The sequence below is a fragment of the Pristiophorus japonicus genome, chromosome 13 (assembly GCF_044704955.1).
Source record: "Pristiophorus japonicus isolate sPriJap1 chromosome 13, sPriJap1.hap1, whole genome shotgun sequence".
Taxonomy (NCBI): domain Eukaryota; kingdom Metazoa; phylum Chordata; class Chondrichthyes; family Pristiophoridae; genus Pristiophorus; species Pristiophorus japonicus.
In genome coordinates this window covers 26,890,674-26,908,731 of record NC_091989.1, presented here as the reverse complement: position 1 = coordinate 26,908,731, position 18,058 = coordinate 26,890,674, and positions in this window count along the sequence as shown.

The following is an 18,058-nucleotide window of genomic DNA, read 5'->3' as shown; positions in this document are numbered from 1 at the left end:
TCTTCACCCAGAGAGTGGTGAACCTGTGGAATTCTCTACCACAGAAAGTTGTTGAGGCCAATTCACTAAATATATTCAAAAAGGAGTTAGATGAAGTTCTTACTACTCGGGGGATCAAGGGGTATGGCGAGAAAGCAGGAATGGGGTACTGAAGTTGCATGTTCAGCAATGAACTCATTGAATGGCGGTGCAGGCTCGAAGGGCCGAATGGCCTACTCCTGCACCTATTTTCTATGTTTCTATGTTTCTATGAGTTCTGAGGTGACTGATGAGTCCAATGCGGGGCCTACAGTCTCTGTCACAGGTGGGGCAGATGGTGGTTGGAGGGACGGGTGGATGGGGTGCTTGGGTTGTCGTGCACTCCTTCCGCTGTTTGCACTTGGCTTCTGCGTGCTCCAGGTGAAGAGACTCGAGGTGGTCAGCACCTTCTCGGATGCTTCTCCTCCACGTTGAGTGGTCTTGGGCCAGTGCTGCCCAGGTGTCGGTGGGGATGTTGCACTCGGAGTTCGACCTCCGGGTGTGCGCAAACACAAACGTTGTCTGTATACTGTAATTCAATGACAGAGGATGGGATCTGGCCTGGAGGCGGCGGAGGTTGAACAGTTTCCCATTTGTTCTGTAGATTAGCTCCCCTCCAGCGAGGAGCTTACTGAGGGTGAGATGGAGCATTGCAGCAAGGAAGATCGAGAAGAGCGTTGGTGCGATGACACAGCCTTGCTTGACCCCGGTCTGCACGTGTATTGGGTCTGTAATGGATCCGTCGGTCAGGATCACGGCTTGCATGTCATCGTGAAGCAGGCGGAGGAGCGTGACAAACTTTTGAGGGCAGCCGAATTTGAGGAGGACACTCCATAATCCCTCCCAATTGATAGTGTCGAAGGCCTTTGTGAGGTCAAAGAAGGCCATGTACTAAGGCTGGTGCTGTCCCCTGCATTTTTCTTGAATTTGACGCACGATGAAGATCATGTCCATAGTTGCCCCTCAGTGGGTGAAATCCACGTTGCGACTCTGGGAGGAGCTCTTCAGCCACTGGGAGAAGGCAATTGAGGAGGATTCTTGCGATTACTTTCCCTGTGGCAGACAGCAGGGAAACTCCTCTGTAATTATCGCAATCGGACTTGTCACATTTCTTGAAGATGGTCACGATTGCAGCGTCTCTGAGATCCCCTGGCATGCTCTCCTCCTTCCAAATAAGAGAAATGAGTTCATGGATTCACGCCAATTGTGCTTCTCCACCATGCTTTAGTGCATCAGCGGGGATTCCGTCTGCTCCTGAGGCCTTGTTGTTCTTCAGTTGTTGGATGGCCTTTTCAACCTCATGCCGGGCTGGGGTTATGCTGAGATGGTGGCAGGTAGCATACTGCGTGATGGAGTAGAGGACATTCACGTCAAAGACATCCCCAGTGAATCCGTGCTCGTGGTTTTGTACTCCAGGGAGAGTCAATACCCGTGGGCTACCGACCCGTTTTGATGCTTTTAACCGTTCAGTTTAACCTGTCTCTGTAACCAGTTTCCCTTGTAAATAAGGTGATGCATTCCTGTTGTGATGTCAAGTGCAAGACAGTGTGTGGATCATAAAAAAGGGAACTTCAGACCCAGACCCTGCTTCTAGATTCACACATGATTCAGAAACTCCAATTATCTCTGGATTTCAACATCTGCCAGATGTTCTTGGTGACAACACTGTCTGGGAGAGAGAGACACTGTCTGGGAGAGAGAGAGTCGCGCAGGCAGGAGAAGGGGTCTCGCATAAGAACATAAGAAATAGGGCCAAGAATCGGTCCCTCGTGTTGTGGTCATGAAGCTGATAGAATCATAGAATGATACATCACAGAAGGAGGCCATTTGGCCCATCGTGCCTGTACTGGCTCTTTGTTAGAGCTGCTGGCTAAAGCCACACCTCTCCAATTTTGAAGTGGGTGGCCAGATAGTTCCGTTATTGAACCATGAGGACACGTTTTAAAAGTCCCTTCCTTCAGCACTCCCCAAATGGCTGCAGCATGCTGTCTGTACAGTTTGCAGAACTTTTATGTTACCAGCTGTGGATGGAAAGGTGGGGGGCCTTTCCAGCTGTGCAGGGTGGTGGGGGCCTTTCCAGCTGTGCAAGGAGTGATGGGATCTTTCCAGCTGTGCAGGGAGTGGTGGGGGCCTTTCCAGCTGTGCAAGGAGTGATGGGATCTTTCCAGCTATGCAAGGAGTGATGGGGTCTTTCCAGCTGTGCAAGGAGTGATGGGATCTTTCCAGCTGTGCAAGGAGTGATGGGATCTTTCCAGCTGTGCAGGGAGTGGTGGGGGCCTTTCCAGCTGTGCAAGGTGGGGATCTTTCCAGCTGTGCAAGATGGGGTTTTTCCAGCTGTGCAAGGAGTGATGGGATCTTTCCAGCTGTGCGATGGGGTTTTTCCAGCTGTGCAAGGAGTGATGGGATCTTTCCAGCTGTGCAAGGAGTGATGGGGTTTTTCCAGCTGTGCAAGGAGTGATGGGATCTTTCCAGCTGTGCAAGGAGTGATGGGGTTTTTCCAGCTGTGCAAGGAGTGATGGGGCCTTTCCAGCTGTGCAGGGTGATGGGGTTTTTCCAGCTGTGCAAGGAGTGATGGGGTTTTTCCAGCTGTGCAAGGAGTGATGGGGTCTTTCCAGCTGTGTATAGAGAAGGACTCCTTCCAGCTGCGCGGATAGGAAAGGCCCCATCCAGATGTGTAATGAGAGGATGGGTTTCTTCCAGCTGTGCATTGAGGGGAGTGATTGCTTCCAATTTTCCCAGCCACCTTTGACACAAGCTTTCCTCAGGGAAGCCCAGGTGCGATTGAAAGCATGTCAGTGCCTCCGGCATTTTGTTTAAACGCGTCGTGTCCTGTCCTCAGAGCATCAACATTCAGCTACAAAGAACAGCTGTTTAATTTAGTCAGAATCCAGAATGCACATCAGCTAGGGAATCTGAATGGCTTGCTGTGTGCTTATTTTGATCTAATATTTTACAGAAATCATTCTCTCTCATCCTAATGACATGGGGGAATGTTGCTTGCTTGGCTGTGGTGGATTACTCGTTATATCAGATTTCCCAGTTTGACTGTAAAAGGCATCAAAGGAGCTTTTTGGTGAAAAAATCCTTCTGCTACAAAGGGATAATTATTCTCAGCAAAATCTGGCCACTTCCATGATCTGCAGTTAGATTTTTTTCCCCAAATCAAATCAAATCTTGTTGGTCCTTTGCTGATGCGAAGTGTAATGCATTTGCTTCATGGGCTCTTTGCTTAAGAATTCATAGCAACACATTGTTATTAAGAACTAGTTGATTTATTAACAAAGGTTTAACAATCACACTACACATTGCCAGTTTATCCACTAGGCTCACAGCTACATACCTCACTGTGGATAACCTAGACCCAACTGACTGGGGTTTTATTGAGTCTTGTGAACATCACGTGACTGGCTAAGCCACTCAGGATGTAAAAGCTCTACAACTATTTTGTTCATACTTAAATCAAATGCCCCCTTTGACAAGGGCACTAGAACCCACAAATTAACAATTTGACGAACAAAAACCTTCAATCAAATTAGAATTTGGTTGCTAGGGGTGATGATGCACTCCAGTCCCTCCGGTGCCCATCTCTCGCGGAAGGCCGCGAGCGTACCGGTGGACACCGCGTGCTCCATCTCCAGGGACACCCTGGCTCGGATGTATGCGCGGAAGAGAGGCAGGCAGTCGGGCTGAACAACCCCCTCGACCGCCCACTGCCTGGACCGGCTGATGGCACCCTTGGCCGTGCCCAGGAGCAGTCCTATGAGGAGGCCTTCGGACCTACCCGCTCCCCTCCGCACAGGGTGCCCAAAGATCAGGAGTGTGGGACTAAAGTGCAACCATAATTTGAGGAGCAACCCCTTCAAGTAATGGAAGAGGGGCTGCAACCTCACACTTTCAACATATATGGGGAACACGGACTCCTCCAGACTGCAGAAATTGCAGGCAGCCTGGGAGTCCCTGAACCGACTTAAAAATCGATTGCGCGAGACTGCTCCGTGCAACACCCTGCAGGCCAAGATCCCAATAAATAAAGGACTCCCTCGTAGAGAGCATTCCATTGGGCACCCCCGCCTTCTCCGGACGGTAAGATGGTGCGCCATGGCATGTCCAGACGGCAGACGATGATGGCAAAGTGGAGAGTGTGCAGGAGCAGCCCGTACAGGTATCCCCTCCGTGCAGAACTGAAAGGCACGGGGGGGATTTCCCAGAGCAGGCTCAAGTTGTGAGGCGCCGGCTCCCGAGGAAGTTTTCGGGGCTTGCGTAAAAGCTCCACAACTATTTTAGTAGAGAAACAGAAAATCAAGTGCCCCCTGATTAAAGGGGGACACACGCCAAACATTTCCAAACAAGTGCCCCTTTTTTTTGTTTTTTTGCTTTTTTTTTAGGGCAGTAAAAAACACAAATTATACAAGTGGCCACTGGCTAAAAGGGGGGGGGGGCACTAAAACTGGCACAATAAACTTTAGACAAACATCAAATTAATATTTGGTTGCCGGGGGTGATGATGCACTCCAGTCCCTCCGGTGCCCACCTCTCGTGGAAGGCCGCGAGCGTACCGGTGGACACCGCGTGCTCCATCTCCAGGGACACCCTGACGCGGATGTACGCACGGAAGAGAGGCAGGCAGTCGGGCTGAACGACCCCCTCGACCGCCCGCTGCCTGGACCGGCTGATGACACCCTTGGCCGTGCCCAGGAGCAGACCTACGAGGAGGCCTTCGGACCTACCCGCTCCCCTCCGCACAGGGTGCCCAAAGATCAGGAGTGTGGGACTGAAGTGCAGCCAGAAATTGAGGAGCAGCCCCTTCAAATAATGAAATAAGGGGCTGCAATCTCGCACATTCCATAAAAACATGGAACACGGACTCTTCCAGACCGCAGAAATTGCAGGCGGCCTGGGAGCCCGTGGACAGACTTAAAAACTTGTTGCACGGGACTGCTCCGTGCACCACCCTCCAGGCCAAGTCCCCAATAAATAAAGGACTCCCGCGTAGAGAGCACTCCATTGGGGACCCCCACCTTCTCCGGACGGCAAGATGGTGCGCCATGGCGTGTCGGGACGGCAGACGAGGATGCCAACGTGGAGAGTGTGCAGGAGCAGCCCGTACAGGAATCCCCTCCGCGCAGAACTGAAAGGCACGGAAGGGATTTCCCAGAGGAGGCTAAAGTTGTGAGGCACCGACTCCCGAGAAAGGCTTCGGGGGTTGGCTAAAAGCTCGACAAACCTGTGAGCATATTCATTACACATTACACGAGGCGTTCATCTTTTTACAGACATATGAAAATGACAAACAGGGAAACACCCGCTGATCTACCCAGCCTGTCCCACATAGATACGATGTCTTATGCATCACCATGCAGATACTCTCCACCCAGCCAACAGTCATGTGATCTCCTGGGAGAGGCGAAAAACCACATTGAAGCCCAGGGCAATTTATGGAAAGAAATTGAAAATTCCACCGTGACTCCCTTAGGCGATCAAAGCTAGTCCAGGCGATCACTCTGGCCCTGATTAACGTTACACAGTACCTACCTCTTGTACAACCGGTTGAAGGACTTCAGCAAGTCGGCATCCACCGCACTAGCCGGCAGCCTGTTCCACGGGTCCAGTATTCTCTGGGAAAAGAACCGCCTCCTGTCATCTAACCTACTCTTCCCTAACTTGAGATTGAGATCCCTGGCCCTCCCTAACCTATTCAGTTGAAACTATTTGTCCAGGCAAGCACAATCCAGTGCCTTCATTATTTTATAATCCTTGATCAAATTAGCCCTAATCTATGCTTCATTAAAGTGTAGATTCCCAGCTCTTTTAGCCTCTCTAGGTAACTAAAATGCTTTAAACCGGGAATTCGTCTAGTTGTCCTCCTCAGCACCCTTTCCAAAGCCTCATTATCACCCACTATGTGAAGAGATCAAAATGAACATAGTATTCTAACTGAGGCCTGACCAATAGTCTTCCTTCTTGGCTGACAGTCAAGAGTGGAGTCTGGTCCTGCAGGGAGCAGTGTCGCTGGATGAGGTATACAATAGAAGTGGAAATGGGACCTCGGTGCTTCAACATCAGGTAGAAAGACTTGTGATTGTTTAGTGCCTGCTCACTTCTCTCATAGACACACGCAATCAATTACTGTTATTAGGGGACCGAGGGGTCTAGTGAGAAGGAGGAACTGAAGGATATCCTTATTGGCAGGAAATTGTGTCAGGGAAATTGATGGGATTGAAGGCCGATAAATCCCCGGGGCCTGATAGTCTGCATCCCAGAGTACTTAAGGAAGTGGCCCGAGAAATAGTGGATGCAATGGTGATCATTTTCTAACAGTCTATCGACTCTGGATCAGTTCTTATGGACTGGAGGGTAGCTAATGTAACACCACTTTTTAAAAAGGAAGGGAGAGAGAAAGCGGGTAATTATAGACTGGTTAGCCTGACATCAGTAGTGGGGAAAATGTTGGAATCAATTATTAAGGATGAAATAGCAGCGCATTTGGAAAGCAGTGACAGGATCGGTCCAAGTCAGCATAGATTTATGAAGGGGAAATCATGCTTGACAAATCTTCTGGAATTTTTTGAGGATGTAACTAGCAGAGTGGACAAGGGAGAACCAGTGGATGTGGCGTATTTGGACTTTCAAAAGGCTTTTGACAAGGTCCCACACAAGAGATTGTTGTGCAAAATCAAAGCACATGATATTGGGGATAATATACTGACATAGATAGAGAACTGGTTGGCAGACAGGAAGCAGAGAGTCGGGATAAACGGGTCCTTTTCAGAATGGCAGGCAGTGACTAGTGGAGTGTTGCAGAGCTCAGTGCTGGGGCCCCAGCTCTTTACAATGATTTGGATGAAGGAATTGAGTGTAATATCTCCAAGTTTGCAGATGACACTAAACTGGGTGGCGGTGTGAGTTGTGAGGGGGATGCTAGGAGGCTGCAGGGTGACAGGTTAGGTGAGTGGGCAAATGCATGGCAGATGCCATATAATGTGAATAAATGTGAGGTTATCAATTTTGGGGGCAAAAAGCCGAAGACAGAATATTATATGAATGACGGCAGATTAGGAAAAGGGGAGGCGCAACGAGACCTGGGTGTCATGGTTCATCCATTTTTGAAAGTTGGCATACAGGTACAGCAGGCGGTGAAGAAGGCAAATGGTATGTTGGCCTTCATAGCTAGGGGATTTGAGTATAGGAGCAGGGAGGTCTTACTGCAGTTGTACAGGGTCTTGGTGCGGCCTCACCTGGAATATTGTGTTCAGTTTTGGTCTCCTAATCTGAGGAAGGACGTTCTTGCTATTGAGGGAGTGCAGTGAAGGTTCACCAGACTGATTCCCGGGATAGCAGGACTGACATATGAAGAGAGACTGGATCAACTGGGCCTTTATACATTGGAGTTTAGAAGGATGAGAGGGGATCTCATAGAAACATATAAGATTCTGACGGGCCGGGACAGGTTAGATGCGGGTAGAATGTTCCCGATGTTGGGGAAGTCCCGAACCAGGGGACATAGTCTTACAATAAGGGGTAGGCCATTTAGGACTGAGATGAGGAGAAACTTCTTCACACAAAGCGTTGTTAACCTGTGGAATTCCCTGCAACTGAGAGTTGATGCCAGTTCATTGGATATATTCAAGAGGGAGTTAGATATGGCCCTTACGGCTAAGGGGATCAAGGGGTATAGAGAGAAAGCAGGAAAGGAGTACTGAGGGAATGATCAGCCATGATCTTATTGAATGGTGGTGCAGACTCGAAGGGCTGAATGGTCTACTCCTGCACCTATGTTCTATGTTTCTATGTTTCTATGTAAGCGAACGTGGTAGCTAGTTTGTGCACAGCAAGATCCCACAAATAATGAGAAGATAAGTGACCTGTTAATCTGTGTGTCTGTTTTGTTGTTTTCAATGAGGGAGGGTGTTGGCCTGGGCACCAGAGGAACCCTCTACATTTTTGAATAATACAACAGGTTGTTTACATACCACCTGAAACCAGGAGAGGATGGTTACATTCGGGCTTCTTCCAATTAATACTCTTACGTTATGCCTACAGTATTAGTGGGATTTATGTGTGCTTACGTACCTGACATTAACAATGAACCACTAATCATGACATGTTCACAAGGGGTTACGAGGCATGCCCACCACACCTTGAACTCTCTCACAACAGGCGAAAAATATTACTTGGAAAAACAATGCCAACAGGCTAAGACCAACTAGTTGGGTTCATTTACTGATTAATTAATATACAGAATCTAACTTGTGCTGTACCTCCCCTAAGAACAGTTGATGAGACATTATAGAGGAAGCTTTACACTGTATCTAACCCGTGCTGTATCTGCCCTGGAAGAGTAGAGGAAGCATTACTCTGTATCTAACCTTGGGCTGCAGAACTAACATCCCTCATCCCGATGAATATAAAATTCATAAACACAAAATAAATGAGGCAACCATTTATGAAATGTACTGTTAGTCATTACACTGATCCCTGGGTGTCTGTGCTGGTCACCGATGTTCAATTATATCCAAACCATTGATCACAGGCGTTTGTTTTGTTTTATGGTGCCAATTTATCATCCAATTTACAGCATCCTCTTTTATCCTGGAATCTGTCACTTTCGTTGCAAGTACAATTCCAATCAAAACCTCTCGGATACAAACTTAATACAAAAATAATTAATGAGAGGCGAGGAGGCTGTCTCGAATACAGAGTGATATCCACTCTGAAACTGGTGGATGAAACTGCATGGAAAGCAGAAAATAAACTGGGGAACAGCCATGATCTTGCTGAATGGTGGAGCAGGCTCAGAGGGCTGAATGGCCTACCCTGCTCCGATTTCTTATGTTCATATGAAACGGAAATGGGAAGAGCCCAAAAATTGTTGTGCGCAATCCCAGTGGATGAAAGTTTCAGGATAAGATCACTCACTGGTCCTGCAGTGCGAGTGGGGAGTGCCCCCAGATGCAGTGCAGGTAGGAGATTAGATACCACCGTGCTTATTCCTATCTCCAACCCATGCCCTCTCCCAGTCCGGCAATCCCTGGGAGCTCAGAATTGGTAAATTTGATGTGATGATATGGATCATCACTTTTAATGCCAGAATTAGTGCTTTTATCTGCTGATTTCACATACAGGAGTCTCTAGGTTAAGAACTTCCTGAGGTGTATCATCGAGTCATATTGTTATGTATGGAGAAAGAGTCAGACTGAACTCTGTGAGCTCAAAGTAAAGTGTGACCTTAGTCTTTTATTGCAGATCTCCAGAGTGCCTCTCCAACCTGTGAGACCGCCTAAAATACCTGTGGTCCCAAGGGAAATGGGATCCCTTGGGACTCCAGGGGATGAGCCCTCTGGTGGCTGTACAGAAGAAATACAAGTTACATATATAACAACACTCCCCCCCAAAGTCAATAGTGTAACTATTTACAATGTGAGTCGATCTGGGGCCCTTCTTGCCCTGGTTGATCGTCTCGGCGTGAAAGCTGGTGTTGTTGAATAATTTGTTGGGCCCTCGCTGGGCTGCTGTGCAGCCGGCCTTGCTGGACTGCCTGGTGTGTTCGGCCCTGCTGGGCTGCTGTGGATGATGGGTTCTGCTTCGTGGTCTACCGCGGTGCCGGTTGCCACTGGTGTGTATGTTGGGGGATCAAAAAAGGTCGAGTCTAAGGTGGGTTGCTCAGGGTAGTCCGTGAATCTGAGTTTGATTTGGTCCAACCGTTTCCGGTGAATGAGTCCATTTGAAAGTTTGACCTGATATACCCTGCTCCCCTCTTTGGCCACGACAGTGCCGGGAAGCCACATGGGACCTTGTCCATAATTCAATACAAATACAGGATCATTGATTTCAATCTCGCGTAACACATTTGCACTATCATGGTATGTACTTTGTTGAAGCCGCCTACTCTCTACCTGTTCATGTTGATCAGGGTGAACTAACGAGAGCATTGTCTTAAGTGCTCTTTTCATGAGCAGTTCAGCAGGTGGGATCCCAGTGAGCGAGTGGGGTCTCGTGTGGTAGCTAAGCAGGACTCGGGATAGGCGAGTCTGCAGTGAGCCTTCAGTTACCCTCGTCAAGCCTTGCTTGATGGTTTGCACTGCTCTCTCTGCCTGACCATTGGATGCTGGTTTAAACGGGGCCGATGTGACATGTTTGATCCCATTACGTGTCATGAATTTTTGAACTCAGCACTGGTTAAACATGGCCCGTTGTCGCTCACCAGGACATCGGGTAAGCCGTGAGTGGCAAACATGGCCCGCAGGCTTTCAGTGGTGGCAGCGGACGTGCTAGCCGACATTATCTCACATTTAATCCATTTGGAATACGTGTCTACAACCACAAGGAACATTTTACCCAAGAATGGGCCTGCATAGTTGACGTGTACCCTAGACCACAGTTTGGAGGGCCAAGACCATAAACTTAGCGGCGCCTCCCTGGGTACATTTCTTAACTGCGAGCATGTATTACATCTGTGAATGCAGGACTCTAAGTCCGCATCGATGCCGGGACACCACACATGGGATCTGGCTATCGCTTTCATCATTACGATGCCTGGGAGGGTACTGTGGAGGTCATTGATGAAGGTATCTCTGCCCTTCTTGGGAACCACTACTCGATTGCCCCACAGAAAGCAGTCTGCCTGTATAGACATTTCATCTTTGCGCCGCTGGAACGGCTTTATCTCTTCCTGCATTTCCACTGGGACACTGGGCCAGCTCCCGTGAAGCACACAGCTTTTGACTAGAGATAATAAGGGGTCCTGGCTTGTCCAGGTTTTGATCTGCCGGGTAGTGATGGGTGATTGCTCACTCTCAAATGCTTCCATAACCATGGCTAGATCTGAGGGCTGCGCCATTTCCACCCCCGTGGTGGGCAATGGCAACCTACTGAGAGCATCGGCGCAGTTTTTTGTGCCTGGCTTGTGGCGGATGGCGTAGTTGTAAGCTGACAACGTGAGCACCCATCTCTGGATGCGGGCCAATGCGTTGGTATTTGTTCCTTTGCTCTCGGAAAACAGGGATATAAGTGGCTTATGGTCAGTTTCCAATTCGAATTTTAGCCCAGACAGGTATTGATACATTTTCTTTACCCCATAGACACAATCGTGCTGTAGGCTCTCTCAGCCTTAGACAGACTCCTGGATGCATAAGCAACCGGTTGCAGTTTCCCGAAATCATTAGCTTGTTGCAATACACACCCGACGCTATATGACGACGCATCACATGCTAGTACCAAACGCTTACATGGATCATACAACACAAGCAATTTGTTTGAGCATAACAATTTTCTCGCTTTTACAAAGGCATTTTCTTGGCTTTTGCCCCAAACCCATTCGCCCCGTTTTCATAGTAAGACATGCAGTGGTTCTAGCAGGGTGCTGAGACCTGGTAAGAAGTTACCAAAGTAGTTCAGGAATCCCAGAAAGAAACGAAGCTCCGTCACGTTCTGCGGCCTCGGTGCGTTCTCGATTGCCTCCGTCTTCGTGTTGGTGGGCCTGATGCCGTCTGCCGCAATCCTCCTTCCCAAGAACACCACTTCAGGCCCAAGGAAAACTCACTTCGAGCATTTTAACCTGAGCCCCACGCGGTTGAGTCGACTCAGAACCTCCTCCAGGTTCTGCAGATACTCGACTGTGATCCGACCTGTGACCAAGGTGTCGTCCTGGAAGACCACGGTAAGCGGGACCGACTTCAGTAAGTTTTTCATGTTTCTCTGGAATATCGCCGCCGTTGATCGGATCCCAAATGGGCACCTGTTATAAACAAAAAGACCTCTGTGCGTGTTGATGCAGGTGCGGGCCTTCGATGATTCCTCCTGTTCCTGAGTCATGTAGGCTGAAGTCAGATCCAGCTTCGTGAACGTTTTTCCTCCCGCCAGCATTGCAATGAGGTCGTCGGCCTTTGGTAGTGGGTATTGGTCCTGCAGGGAGAAACGATTGATAGTTACTTTGTAATTGCCACAGATTCTGACGGTGCCATCTCCCTTGAGGACTGGTGGCCCACTCATTGAATTCGATCGGTAAAATGATGCCTTCTCTTTGCAGCCGGTCTAGCTCGATCTCTACCCTTTCTGTCATCATGTACGGTACTGCTCTCATCTTGTGATGGATGGGTCGCATCCCCGGAATTAGGTGGATCTGCACTTTTGCTCCTTGGAACTTCCCAATGCCTGGTTCGAACAGCGAAGGAAATTTGTTTAAGACCTGGGCACAAGAAGTGTCGTCAGCGGGCGATAGCGCTTGGACATCGTCCCAGTTCCAGCGTATCTTTCCCAGCCAGCTCCTGCTGAGCAGCGTGGGACCATCACCCGGTACCACCCAGAGTGTTAGCTTGTGCACCGCTCCATCGTAGGAGACCTTTACAGTAGCACTGCCGATTACAGGTATCAGTTCTGTCATGTAAGTTCATAGTTTCGTGCGAACTGGAGTTAAGACTGGCCTTGAGGTCTTGTTGCACCACAACCTTTCGAAAGCCTTTTTGCCCATGATGGTCCAGCTCCATTAACACCGGCAGTCCATTTAGTTCAACATTCAGCATTATCGGGGGACAATTCGTGGTGAATGTGTGCACTCCATGTACCTCTGCCTCCTCGATCTGAGGCTCTGGTTCATCCTGATCCTCTGTGGATTTGTCCTCCTCTGCAACATGGTGGTTTGCAGGTTTAACAGGCTTAGCAGCTCGCCTGCACACTCGTTGGAGGTGTCCCATTGTTCCACAGCCCTTGCAAACGTACCCTTTGAATTGGCATGAATGGAAACGATGATCACCTCCGCAGCGCCAACAAGGTGTTAATGGCCGTGCATTCATCATCCTCGATGGTGGACTCTGAGACATCTGCGGACGTGTAGCTGCAGGTATGTGTGACCTACCCTGTACGTTACGATTCAAAAACAACATCACTTTGTTCACAGTACTTGTAGCAGCACTTGTGTGCTGAGAGATTTGCTTCGTATTGTCACTGGTGGCAATGAATGCCTGGGCTATCGCTATGGCCTTACTCAAGGTTGGGGTCTCTACAGTCAAATGTTTGCCAAATATGGTTTCATGGCCAATGCCAAGTATAAAAAAGTCTCTGACATGTGCTCCAAATGTCCTTCAAATTCGCAATGTTCTGCAAGGTTTCTTAGCTCGGCGACATAACTCGCCACGTCCTGGCCTTCAGATCTTTTGTAGGTGTAGAACCGGTTCCTCGCCATTAGAACACTTTCCTTCGGGTTCAAATGCTCTCAGACCAGTGTGCACAAATCGTCATATGATTTCTCCGTGGGTTTCGCTGGAGTGAGCAAATTCTTCATGAGGCCATACATTGGTGCCCCACAGACGGTGAGGAGGATCGCCCTTCGTTTGGCAGCGCTCTCTTCCCCATCTAGCTCGTTGGCCACGAAGTATCGGTCGAGTCGCTCCACAAAAGTTTCCCAATCATCTCCCTCCGAGAATTTCTCCAGGATGCCCACTGTTCTCTGGATCTTTGGGTTCGCTATCTGTAACTCGTCGGCAGTTGTAGTGTATGGAGAAAGAGTCAGACTGAACGCTGTGAGCTCAAAGTAAAGTGTGACCTTAGTCTTTTATTGCAGGTCTCCAGAGTGCCTCTCCAACCTGCGAGGCCTCCTTAAATACCTGTGCTTCCAAGGGATTATGGGATCCCTTGGGACTCCAGTGGATGAGCCCTCTGGTGGCTGTACAGAGTAAATACAAGTTAACATATATAACACACACAGCAGAGAAGGAGGCCATTCTGCCCCATCATGTCTGTGTTGGCTCTTTGAAAGTGCTATTCAATTACTGCTATTCCCCGACTCTTTCCCCATAACTCTGCAAATGTCTCCTTTTCAAGTATTTATCCAATTCTCTTTTGAAAGTTACTATTGAATCTGTTTCCATTGCCATTTCAGGCAGTGCATTCCAGATCACAACAACTTGCTACGTAATATTTTTTTATCCTCATCTCCTCTCTGGTTCTTTTGCCCATTGCCTTAAATCTGTGTCCTCTGGTTGTCAACCTTCCCGCCAGTGGAAAGTGTTTCCCCTTATTTACTCTTTTAAAACCCTTCATGATTTTGAACACCTCAATTAAATCTCCTTTTAACCACCTGTTTTATGGATATATTTGTAATGAAGTATCAAAAGAAAGCAGTGAGGCTTCTTAAGGTGAGTGAGATGAGGCAGTGGAGCGTGTGGGCTGTCCCAAGCTCTGCCTGGAATCAGCTTCGGCAAGGGTTTTGCAGTGGCAGTAACACATAGCGTCCGGCTCTGCTGTGCCTGGTGATGCTGACGTCATCACCATGCGCAGCACCCCGGAACAAAAATTGGTCCTCACCCCTGGCTTAGCGCCTGGTGCTGACGACAGCTTCAGTAGTCGGGTTTCCGTCAGATGTCGGCTGGAGGAGCGCTATTTAAAGGCGCCAGCATCCAGTGAAGTTTTAGTCGGCCAATAATGTTTCCTTCTCAGTTTCAAATAGGCAGATAGGCGTTTCAACCAACTTGAGCAATTTGTAATTGAAGGAGTGTTCTGGCTCTTAAAGATTCCTGAATTTCATTGAGGGCAGATTTGAAACTCCAACATTTATATTGTTTCATGGGGGCTGTGCTGGCACTGGACCTCACGCTCCAGCAACTGAGGCACAGAGGAAGAGTGGAAAATGTGGCCAAAGGTAGGAGGGCCAACAGGGCTGTCAACAGGAAGCCTTGCCCCCCCAGGGTATTCCGGCAGCAGTTTTCCTACATCAATTTGACTGAGGAACAGTGTATTTGAAGGCTGCTCTTCAGCAAGGACGTGGTTGCAGAGCAATGCCACCTCCTGCAACCAGACCTCGAGCCTCAGACCAGGGTAAGGATGGTTCTCTCAGTACAGTCAAGTTCATCAACATGCTCAATTTCTGTGCCAGTGGATCGTTCCAGTGTGCAACAGGAGACATCTCCAACATCTCCCAGTTTGCCGACCATTGCTGCACCCACGAGGTCACAGATGCTCCCTGTAGAAAGAGGAGCGACTACATTTCCTTCTCCATCACTAGACAGTAGCAGCTCGAGCATGCATGTGACTTTGCCAGGATGACTGGCTTCCCCATGGTACTGGGCGCCATTGGCTGCATCCACGTCACTTTACGGGCACCGCATAGCAATCCTGAGGTATTCTGTAACCGCAACGGTTACCACTCACTTAATGTGCAGTTGGTGTGCGACCACACACAGCGAATCCTTACCATCAATGCCCACTATCGTGACAGCAGCCATGATGTTTTCAGCCTGTGCCAGACCGATGTGCTCGCTCTCTTCCAGCCACCACATCAGGCTCGCGACTGGCTGTTCGGAGACGAGGGCTATCCGCTCTCCACCTGGCTCATGACTCCCCTCCGCAACCCCAACACTCCTGCCCAGCTCTCATATAATGAGAACCATGCTGCCACCAGGAACATCATTGAGCAGACCATCGGAGTGCTCAAGCAACAGTTCCGTTGCCTTGAGCGCTCGGGAGGAGTCCTCCAGTACTCGCCTGAGCGTGTGTCCCTTTTCGTCATCATCTGCTGCATGCTGCACAACACATCATGAGGGTGCAGCCATTGCCACCGGGCACAGCTCCACCACCTCAGCAGGAGGAGGAGGAGCAGCAGCAGCGACGGAGGAGCCAGGCACTCAATCGGCCTTCTGCAAGGGCAGTCCCAGAGCACCTCATCCGACTTTGGTTCCAATGAATTGCATGACAATTCCCGTTTGGTCTACACGTCCCCATCATTACATCAATTTATCATTCCATATCAGAGCCCCAACATTGAAATGAGAGACAGCACCAAATATGCAAAATTTCAATTACATTTTTATCATAAAACATTAACCAGATATATATATATATATAGAACAATTAAATGTATTATTCTCCTCTGTGCAAAATCTTATATCCCCTCTTAACAATGCCTTTACCTATTCTACTGCTCCTATGTAGTATCTCCCCAGTGGCTGCAGCACGGCTGGTGGAAGGCTACTCAATGTCAGGCCCAGAGACTACAGATGGCCTTGTAGGACGCCCTCGACCAGCTCTGGGTCTGGAAGGCCTGGCTGTAGACTGCACCACCTCAGACTGGATGGCTGACAGGCAGCAACAAGTGCAATGGCAAAGTGGCAGTGGTGGGATTAGGAATGCTGTCATCCTGAGAGACTACTACCACTCCCCCGGGGCAGCACCTCAGCATCCCGACCAATCTAATGGAGCACAGATTGGTGGCCAGCTGCGACACCATGAGATTCCCTGGTCAACTGTGGTGGACCCAGCGATGATGGCAGCAGTCTGAGCTCGCATGACATCCAGCTGAGATTGTATGAGAGAAGTCTGAGCTTCGATGCCAACAACTATTCTGTGCATGACAGCACTAAGACGTTGCATTGCTTCCGCCTGTGCTGCAATGGAGGCTGCCACATTGCCCATGACACGCGACACGAGGTCTGGATCCCCGCGGTCTCTCTGGGAGTCCACCATTGTCTGCAGACTGGAATTGATGGGCTCCATGTTGTTCGCAGAGCTCTGTGCAATGTTAGAGGCGGACTCCTCCATGCTCCTTACCGTTGCCGAGAGGCTCTTGGGCACCGTTGCCATTGCACCTATTATCACCTTTGTTGTGAACGCCTCCCCATCGAAGTCCTCGTCTGAGTCCTATGCAGCAGAACTCGCGTGCGAACTCTCCGGGAAGCTGGCCCCGAGCTACCCGTTCCCCTGGGCCTTGCTGCAGTCCACTCGTTCCTAGTGCATCACCCAGTGCAGACCCCTCTGCTAAGTTTGCCTCTAACGATCGCGTGGTGCCAGTCTCTGAGGTGCCTGCGGGTGAGAGATGCAGTGACGCGGTGCTTTGGTCCTCCTCCACTTCTCTTTCCTCACTCTCATTGCGGGGCTCAGGGACAGGCTGCTCATCTGCTGCCAGATTATCTGAAAGTGTAAAGGCACAAGACTCGTGTTAATGTGAGGGCAGGGGGGCAAAAATGGAGCAAGGAATGCAGACAGCATCAGGAGCTGGAAACTTATAAAGCTTTCTGGTGTGAGACGGAAGTGGGATGAGAAAAGGAGAGGGGATGAAGATACCGTTGCTGCCCCCAGCAGGGTTGCCGACAGCCACGGCACCCACTATCTACTGCCCACTAAGTCGTAGCACTCGCTCCTCGAGGTCTGACAGCTGCTGGAGCTGAGGTTCGCCCCCGCCCGTCCTCTGCTGCTTCCTCCTATTCTGTGCCATCTTGGCCTGCAAAAGAAGGGAATGTGTGTGAGTCAAAGTCCAGCTATGTGTCTGGGAGATATCCTGCCATCGTTGAATAACTGTGAATGTAGGCAAGGCATGAGATGAGGATGTGAGTTTGAGTAGATGCAGATGTTTAGTGGGGGAGTGGTGCTTTGTGCAGTGTGCAGACAGAGGTTCAGATGCTGGTATGAAGGACCTGTTGAAGCATGCACTTACCTTGACCACACGACTGAGGTCGTTAAACTTCTTACGACACTGTGTTAGGCTGCATTCCCTGATACTACTGGCCGAGACCACCTGGGCCACTTCCCTCCACATTGCCCTGAAGACCTGGGGCAATGGCCTTCTTCCACTTGACATGACAGCACTTCCCTCCTTTGTTCCACTGCCTCAAGTGGGGCATTATTGAAGTGACGAGCTTCCTCCCTTCGATCTGGATTGGAAGCAGCCATAACCATGAGGTTTTTCAGTTGATCTCAAGTCAACTTCAGTTGCAGGAATGGTGAAATTGAGCTGCTGCAGCTAGATAGAACCTCCCCTTTAAGAGCTGGAATGAGCCAGTGTGAAGGATTGAAGGATGATTGCTGAATGCAAGTCACCTGAAATTCAATAGTGCTCTGATAGTGGTGCCCGACTGAGGTCATTAGCGCTTGATTTACCACCCCCCTTCCTTCCTGGGGTGTTAAAGCCCAATTTAGAAGAATTTCAGAATCCTTTGTGCCTGGCATTAAATTTTCAAAATTTAAAAATGGGGCGTTACTGAATTTCTCCCCCAATGACACCAATTGATTCCCATTAAAGTCAATGGGGATCAGGGGAAAACTCTTCACTGGCTGG